Source organism: Serinus canaria, chromosome 9 (assembly GCF_022539315.1).
Source record: "Serinus canaria isolate serCan28SL12 chromosome 9, serCan2020, whole genome shotgun sequence".
NCBI classification, from domain to species: Eukaryota; Metazoa; Chordata; class Aves; order Passeriformes; family Fringillidae; genus Serinus; species Serinus canaria.
The window spans coordinates 18,178,816-18,187,401 of NC_066323.1; the positions used below are offsets into that span (position 1 = coordinate 18,178,816).

Below are 8,586 nucleotides of genomic sequence, written 5' to 3' on the forward strand. Positions count from 1 at the left end.
AAATTATCTTCATGAGCCTACCTGCATAATAGCAGTGCTTACAGGTCCTGGTATGTCATATTCTGATTTATATTCATGGGTTTGACAGTAAGGTTTGCTTTATATTCCATTCAAAGACTTCATTAATATGAAATTAGCACAAAATGCAGTCAAATAATAGGAATAATATAAACTGATAGACTGTCTTTTTAAATTCTGACTTGAACCCCTCTGGTGAAGTCAACATTTTCTAGAAAATAGCTTTATTGAATACACTGGATTATATTATACAATCCTGATTTTTAAGGACATCTGTAATAGCTGGAAGATTAATTCAGTAAAATGACAAAATACATTATACTGGTATTTTATCATTTTGGCAAACTGTGTAAAAGACTGCCTTTTTTTAGGTGCAGTGTACAAACACATTGATTGGGTGAGCACTCCAAGGTGAGATGTGTAATCATGAGGTAGTTGCTAAATCAAAGAAAAATAGCATAGTAATAGAACTTCATTTGTTCACACAAATGCTTATTGATTAATTTTTGTTTCCTCATTTTGGTTCAATACACATTTTGTGAAAAAGTCAACTGCTGGTGACAAGAGAGCAAATATGATTTGGCAGTGAATTACTTTGGCACCAGATAGCAAATATGGTACTTAACAGAGTTCAGAAAACAACTTTAGATATGATATAGAATAAGGTTGGAGCTATATGGCTGAATATTAAAACAGTATTCCTTAAAATTCACCAGAGGTTCAATTTTTCTCTAAGTTCCTAAGTCCCTGAAGGTTTTACAACCCTGACCCCGTCTTCTAGAAGTTTCAAAAGTTATTACTCAGTGAAAAAAATAGTATAATAAAAATATTTGCAAACCTTAACAGAAAGCAGTTCTACTTGTTTGGCTCTTAAGAGAACTAATGGAATAGACAGCAGTATATATCCTCACATACCTCATTTTCCCCGAGAGCTGAAATCAAAACCCCAGCTGTCAGCATCAAATGTCTCTACAGAGCCAGGGAGAAGCAGTTTCCACATTTTAATTGTGTATTTCCATGCTACGGCACACAATCACTGATTCATTTCACCAATCATTAACACGGAAAAGATTCCCATCTCAGGGATCTGCTTTGGCTGTGCAGGTAAAGTAGGGCTGTGATGAGCTACCCTGTGCCACTCCTCCCTTCCCTGGCTCAGCAGGAGTGCTGGAGACAAGGAGGATGTAGCCCCACACTTCATGAAGCACACACAGCTCTCAGCAGGTGTAGATTCCTTGTGCTTGTGAAAACAGAACAGTTTTAATACGGTTTAGAACACAAGCTCTGAGTGTTTATTAAAAAATCAGGTCTAACTAATGCAGATTCTTAATAGAAGTATATAACATAAGATCCATATACTTCCCTTCAGTGTGCATTGAACTTCCTGCGTGATAGCTGGTAACTTTTTGATTTGTGTATTACTTGTTTATTTCTTACAGCTGAGAAGGCAAGTTATGAAGCAGACAGATGTTCACAACTCGCATTTATAAGCTTAGAAATTTCTTTCCAGATGCCAAGCCATTCCATACTCCCAGATACCTATTCCAATACCTCTGACCTGTCTGTTTCCATGTGTCAGACGACTGCCTCTCCACGGTGATCTACAGCAAACTATTCCGTAAAACTCTGCTGTCCACAACCGAAAACTTTACACGTTTCCACAGAAATTTGTAGAAGTATTAAGTGTCACCTCACGCTATTTTCTGTAAGAAGGGCTACCTTCAACAAGAACAGCCGAGCGAAGAAGGCATCACGTTTGGGCTGGAGCGGTGCCGGTTCGGGAGCGGTGAGAGCTCCAACGGCACAGCAGCAGCAGCAGCAGCAGCAGCAGCACCGGCACCGCCTCGCCCCGGGCTGTGCCCGCCGTTCCCCGGGGGTTGAGCGGCCGCGGAGCCGTTCTCTCCGCGGGCCGGGCTCCCCTCAGCGCGCCGGGGCAACGCCTGGGATCAGCGGGCGCCTCTCCAGCACGGGCTCACCCGGGATCCTGGGCCGGACCCCCTCGCCCCGCGGGGTGCGGGGAGCCGGCCCGGCGCTGCTGCCCGCGGTCGGTGAGTACCTCCCGCCGGCTGGGGCGGCCGTGGGGCTGCGGGGCGCTCCCTGAGGGGAGGCGGCCGCGGCTCCGCGCCTGCCCTGCCCCTGGCGGCACCGCGGGGTGCCCAGGCAGTGAGGGGGGCTCAGCACACCATATAGTCCGTGCCCGACCCGCCCGGCGATGAGGGGGGCACAGCACAGCCCGACCCGCCCGGTAGTGAGGGGGGCACAGCACGGCCCGATCCCGGCGGTGATGGGGGCACAGCACAGCCCGACCCGCCCGGTAGTGAGGGGGGCACAGCACACCGCAGCCCGTGCCCGACCCGCCCGGCAGCGAGGGGGGCACAGCACAGCCCGATCCCGGCGGTGAGGGGGGCACAGCACAGCACAACCCGTGCCCGACCGGCCGGCGACGCCCGCTGTACGGCGAGGGCAGCCGCCCCCCCTTAGGCCCCTTCAGGCACCACCGCCCCGGGGCGGCCCCAGCCGGCTCCTCCCTCCCCGGCGATTCGCTGCTCCCTCCCAGCGTCTCGGACGCTCCTGTGCCGAAGCCGTCTCACCCGCTGTGAGCTGAGTGCACTGGATGCTGCCTATTTAACCACCTTTGGTTTAAACTGCGCTTCGGCAGCGTTATCGGACGTATTTTCATGCTGTTTTGCCTTGCTGTTTTTCACCTATTAAGTAAGGCAATGTGCCATACCCGCGGCGCGGGGGAGGATCAGCGGTGCCCGGGTGGCAGTGGGCTCTGGAGGCGGTGATGCTCCTGCTGGAGCGCTGTGGAGGCAGCAGCATCACGCAGGAGCCCGGCACCGCTCCGGGAAGCGATGAGCGCTCGCTGGGCTACTCCAACACCGCTAATGAGGAGGAGGCAGTGCGGCTTTGCCCCGCAGTGTCACGGGTGACCTCCTTTCAAAGGTCTATCAGCGATAGCGTCTCCCCGGGACGCTGTTTTAGCATTCATTCACGCTCGTGAATGAATATTAAAATACGGATTTGTCGCCGCCCCTTTTTTCCCGCAGCGCGGCGGGCGCTGCTGATGTCACATCGCACAGCTTGGCGCTTCGTTCAGCACGCCGAAGGGATGTAATAACATTAATAATTTTCTTCAGTCTGTTCTCTCTGCTGGTTTTGAGCGCCCGTCAATGAAACTTACACTTACACTTTTGCATTGTTTTTGAGGACACAGAACCCAAAGGGCTTTAAGGAGAATATTCAGGATTAAAAGGGAACATTTGTTTCCGCCATGTTGCAGATACATTTTATTGAGTAATCCTGATTTTCATTTTCCTTTTGCCATTATTCCCATACCTACGAGATCACAGAGGATCTGAAAAAAGCAGAGAGCTGCAGGTGGAGTCCCTGGTCTTGCATTAACTGCCCCAAGAGCCCAGGTGACTGTTGAACTGTCACAGATTTTGTGGTGCAAAGAAATAAATCCTTTGGATTTTTACCTTTCTGCTTCCCCGTGGGTAGGAGGCTGTGTGCTCCTTGTAATGAGGGGTTAATGGTGGCACCAGTGGTGTCTCCACTTACTGCATAGAGAGATTTCACCCTGAGTATATTAAAAAATACATATGCCTTCCTATTCCGTGGCAGATGAGAAACTTATGTATTTAAGCACCTCTTTTAATAAATTAAAATTAGGCTTTTCATTAATAATGCCTTAAAATAGTTTGGATGCCTCTGTACCATTGGGACTAAGAGGCTGGTGTCACTGAAGACTTACTCAGACTTATGCTCACATCTGCATCTGACGTTAGTGGCATTTAATCCTTATTTAATTCTGGAAGGCTTTAGGAGTTAAATGCTCTCACAGACGAATTTGTGGCAAAGCTTGATTTTTGGGTCACATTTGTGTTTTGATTCTGAATTTGTCAAATGAAAAGCAGTTTTCATCGGTCTTTATAGTGGCAGCAGGACCAAATCTGGAGAGGAGAGAGCTGGACAAGGAGGTTCTTATAGATTTTGACCCATATTCATGCCAATGACTGTTTACTGAAGAGAAAAAGCAGTGCAGAAATAGGCAGGAATTCTGTTGCTGCGCTGTTATTTTTGATCATTTTCACTTAAGCAATTTTGTAGCTGTGCAATATATTTTTAAAAAGTCTGCAGGCTACTGTTTTGCAGTGCTGTTTTCTTGCTCTTTTTAGCATGTGAGGCTATAAGGTCTACTTTCTTGCTGCCTTCATTTCATAAGGATAGGTAGTGAATTTCCTAAACCAACACTAATTTATTTTCCAGATGCAAGCCTGGGACTGATGTTTTCTAAATGTTAACTGGCCCTAGAAGAATTAGAGCTGCATGATCAAAGTATCAGGTTAGTTGTCATCAGCTCTCTTTTTCACAAAAATTCACTTTTTTCTATTACCATTTTGCTTGTCCTTGTGCTCATGTCCCTTGGTTTATAAATTTATGTTTATTATGTAGGCTTGGCTTATTGTATGAATTTATCAACTCCCGGTAAAATAAACTCATACATTAAAGCAGTGTAAAGCTAAACATTTCATCTTTCTAGCAGAATTAAATATGTGATTCTGACTTTGAACCTTCATGTGTTATCAATTTCTAAAATATCAGTGCTATGTCCATTTATCTTTGGAACTTCCTCAGCATCAGGACACTTAATGACTGATTTTAGACCAACACATTTTCTTAATCTCCACAGACAAACTTTACAAGCAGTTCTGAGTGCTTGTTTCAGATGCTGAAGTGAGGGAGTGAGAGGTCTCTCCTCCAGTTCAGAACTTGCTTCTGGGAGAGTAATTTCTTAATGGCATGCATCCATTGAAGGGTTTTAGATTATTTACCCAAATTACCTAATTTGCTCCTAATTAGCTGAAATTAAAGTGCTGTCCCTTCGTTTTGTGTTAATTTTAAAAGTGCAAAGTACTTGAATTCCAAATGAGTGCAACCACACTGGGGTTTAACCAGCTCACTGGCTTTGACCAATCAAAAGTGTTGTAAGTTTGTGCTGTAGACAAATTTACAGATTCTGATGGAGAAAATTGGAGTAATTTGTAAAATTACTGATAAAGCTCCTGGTAACTTCCCCAAAAGTCTCCATCTCCAAATTGATCACATGTTAAGCAGCCCTTAAGGCAGAATTCCATAGGCAATAGTAAGTGTGAAGGGCAATTGATTTTATATGGAACAGGGATAATATAACTCAGCTTTCAGTGCAAATATTCCAATTAGTGTGGTTTTGCTTCCTGAGTTAAATATTGCTTGTGTTCAAGGCCCTGATTTTGAATAGTTTCCTGGACACAGTAAAATACAGGGTTCTCATTTCTTTTTTATTTGGGTTGTTCTTATTTATTTGTGTTCTATTTATTTGTGTCCCATATGAAGTATGTCCTTCCAGTAAAGTTACTCCAGATTTTCTTTTAAGTGAATTCTGATGAGAATTCCTCTCTCAGATCCCTTTTCTGAAAGGCAGGCTCTGATGAAATATGCACAGACCTAACAGTGTCAGTGAGAAAAGTTAAATGTGGATGTGCTGCAGCACAAACACAAAGATTACAGCAGACATTGCCTAAATTATTTTGGAGACCTGTTCTGGTACACTCCAGTAGCTGTCTAGTGTTAGTTGAGTGTTTTTGACTTTTTGGCCTCCTAAACCCAAAGATGCAATTTCTTATTAAGAATCTCCTATTCTCTATTTATTAAACTGCTCTTAAAACTCTGCTGAGACATGGTCTGGTCACAGACTGCTGGTGAATAATCAGCTTTATAGTCTGCAAATCCATTTTAAACATCTGCTGAACAATGTAAATGTGAAACTTATAGCCAAATATGCCCTAGATGCTTCCCTTCTGTCCTAGAAGGAAGCCAGCATTTTAAAGTCTTTCAGCTTTGAGACAAAGGAACAAAATCACTTTATTGCACTAGAGTTGTATGTTATTTTAGCAAATAGGATGAGTTCCTGAAAGACCAATTAACCTTCATATAAATGGATTGTGCTGTGTTGCATAGTGCCCTTTGAAAGCTCTATTGAAGTTTGCTGATGCTTACAGTGGCTGCTCACAAGGATAATTAGATGTTAAAATTATGATCCTTGGATACCCAAGAGGCTATAAGGCATTCTCAAGGGATCAAGGCTCTAGAGAAGGGAAGGTGATAACCTGAAATCTGAAGGGGAGGTAGAGCAGTCCTTATAAAATACCATTCATTTTTACTTTGTTGACTGAGAATAATATCCAGTTTAGGAATAGTTGACTGCTTCCTGACAGGTAAATCACACTTTTAAATGGTGGTTAATAAGTCATAGGTTGTTTCTTTGTACATAAGTTCTTCTCCTAGGAGAATGAAGGGTATAAGCAATCCCATGTCAATCCTGCTAACAAGCCTCACTGCTGCTTAGCCAGCCTGCCTTAGTCAGTGCCTGTTTCTTCTCTCTTGCATAAATAACATGGATAAGTTTTACCTTCCTTTAGGAACTATTATAGAATTTTTGATACATGCATACCTGTATGTTTGCTTGGGGCCCAGAGAATTGGAGTGGAAATAGATGGGATAAGGGATGGGCTGTTGTCTGTTCACACTGGGAACCTGATCAGCAGTTCAAAAATGCAGTCCAGGGAGGCTGGGTTTAGTACTGTGGGGCAGAGGTTCCTGCAACAGCAGATCCTGCACAAATTTTGTTTATCCAAAATACTGCATTAATTTAATTACAGCTTGAATGATGTTTACTTCTGCTTATAAAGTCAAATAACATGTTATTGACTCTTCCTGGGTAATTTCATGGCTTCTTCTTCCTTTCCCATGTCTCACCTGGACAGCTGAAAGAGGTTTAACATTTTACATTGTTATTTGTTCCATGGACAGCAGAGGTGATTCTTGCAGAAGAAAATGAGCTGTGTGCATTCTCATCACAGAGAAATACGAGTCCCGTTTCTTCTGACTTCTCATACAAGTAGGTGTTTGGGGTTGGTGTTCTTAATACAAAATCACTGGATGCAATTTTCTGTTTTGATAATAAATGGAAGAGAGCAAGCTCTTTGGGAATTGTCAGGTTACAGGTGCTTTTTTTCAACACCATTCTGCCTACTTAAGGCTATGTGAGCAAGTGGAGCTTGCCCAAGAGCTCGTTCTGATGTCAGTGGTCTGCATGTGCAACTTTCAGCCTGTAAATATTTCTTGAATTTTTTATGCTCTATTTTGCTACTGAAGTGTATTTTGTGTGGACATTTAATTAGATACGGAAATCACCTATATATCCTTTTATACATACAGATGTGTTTGGTGTGTGCACATAGAGTGCACCAAGCTATTACTCAGTGTAAATAAAGCTACTAAAATGTTCACTGTAAAGTGTAAGAGATGTAAGAATTATGAGTTAATATTTACAGATCAAGATATGTGAAGGTTTTGGGGGTCAAACAAATTATCTCCTGATGCATTCAGATGATTGCAGTGTGTTTATTTACTCTAGAAATGTCTGAATGTTCAGACTTAAAAGATTTTGGAGAGCGGAATAAAGCAAAAGTTAATGAAAATAAAACATTTGCTTCTGAAAACTGCACATCATGAAATATTCATAGTTGTTCTACAGACAAGATGTATTTTATAGAGAGAAGTAAATAATTTTGTTTAAGAATTGGAGGTTGATCTGTGCTGATTAACACTTGTATGTAATTGTTTGACATAATCAGAAGTTATATTATTTTGGGATAGCAGATACTTATGGTTTTGACTGAAAGCATTGATTCCTGAAGATGAGGGTGCCCTGCCAGCATTCATGGGGTCTCTGCTGCTGACTACATTGAGAATTGGAAAAATACATTACTGTTCCATTTCTTTTACAACTACTTTCACGGTGAGAAACATTTGCTACTTTAAATGCTCTGAATATACTCAGCATCCTGTTCTGATTTTGGCTCTGCTTATTGCTACCACTTATTAAAATTATTTTTAGTAGGATTAGTTGTCATGTTTCAAAAATAAGTAATTATCTTTAATTTTGGTTTTTTTCTGGAAAGATTGCCCAACTTCAGGTGCACTGCTACTTTAGACTGCTGTTAAATAGAGCCATTAGTCTCACCTGACTTCTTTCCTTCTTTTCCTGTGAGCTCAATTAGAGATTGTCAGTGCTGAAGGAAATGCTCTTGGTGGTGGAGTAGTATAGAGGGAAGTGTTAGCACCTGCTCTTAAAGGAGTTCCTGATTTCTTCCTGCTGCACAAACCCCACGTGATTTTAGAGAAGACCTTAATCTGTACCAAAGTTATCTTAATCCCAGTTCTTTGAAATTCAACTCAGTGGGTGTTAGGCTGGAATATTGTATCACTTCAGATGATGAAATTCTTTGTTGCACCTTGTGTGGTTGCTTAGTGATGTCATTTTTTCCCCTCTCATTTAGTCTAGATTGTCAGCAAACTACGCTGTAATAAAAATGCTCTAGGAATGCATTTATTTTGCTTCTCTAAAGGAAATTGCAGTACAGCTAATTTGCAAATGAATATATTCAGAAATTCTTCTGTTCAAATCTTGTAGTATTGATCTCACAAGCCAAGTCTTTGTTCAAGGTATTCTTTTGAACC

General features: G+C 42.5%; 1 long non-coding RNA gene across 1 annotated transcript; it reads left to right on the forward strand.

Moving 5' to 3' along the window:
• Window positions 1-4,339: 4,339 nt before the first annotated feature.
• Window positions 4,340-7,865, forward strand: LOC127059909 (uncharacterized). The gene is made up of 3 exons (XR_007778260.1): window positions 4,340-4,366; window positions 6,877-6,961; window positions 7,726-7,865. It is a non-coding gene; the product is annotated as an uncharacterized LOC127059909 (long non-coding RNA).
• Window positions 7,866-8,586: the final 721 nt, after the last annotated feature.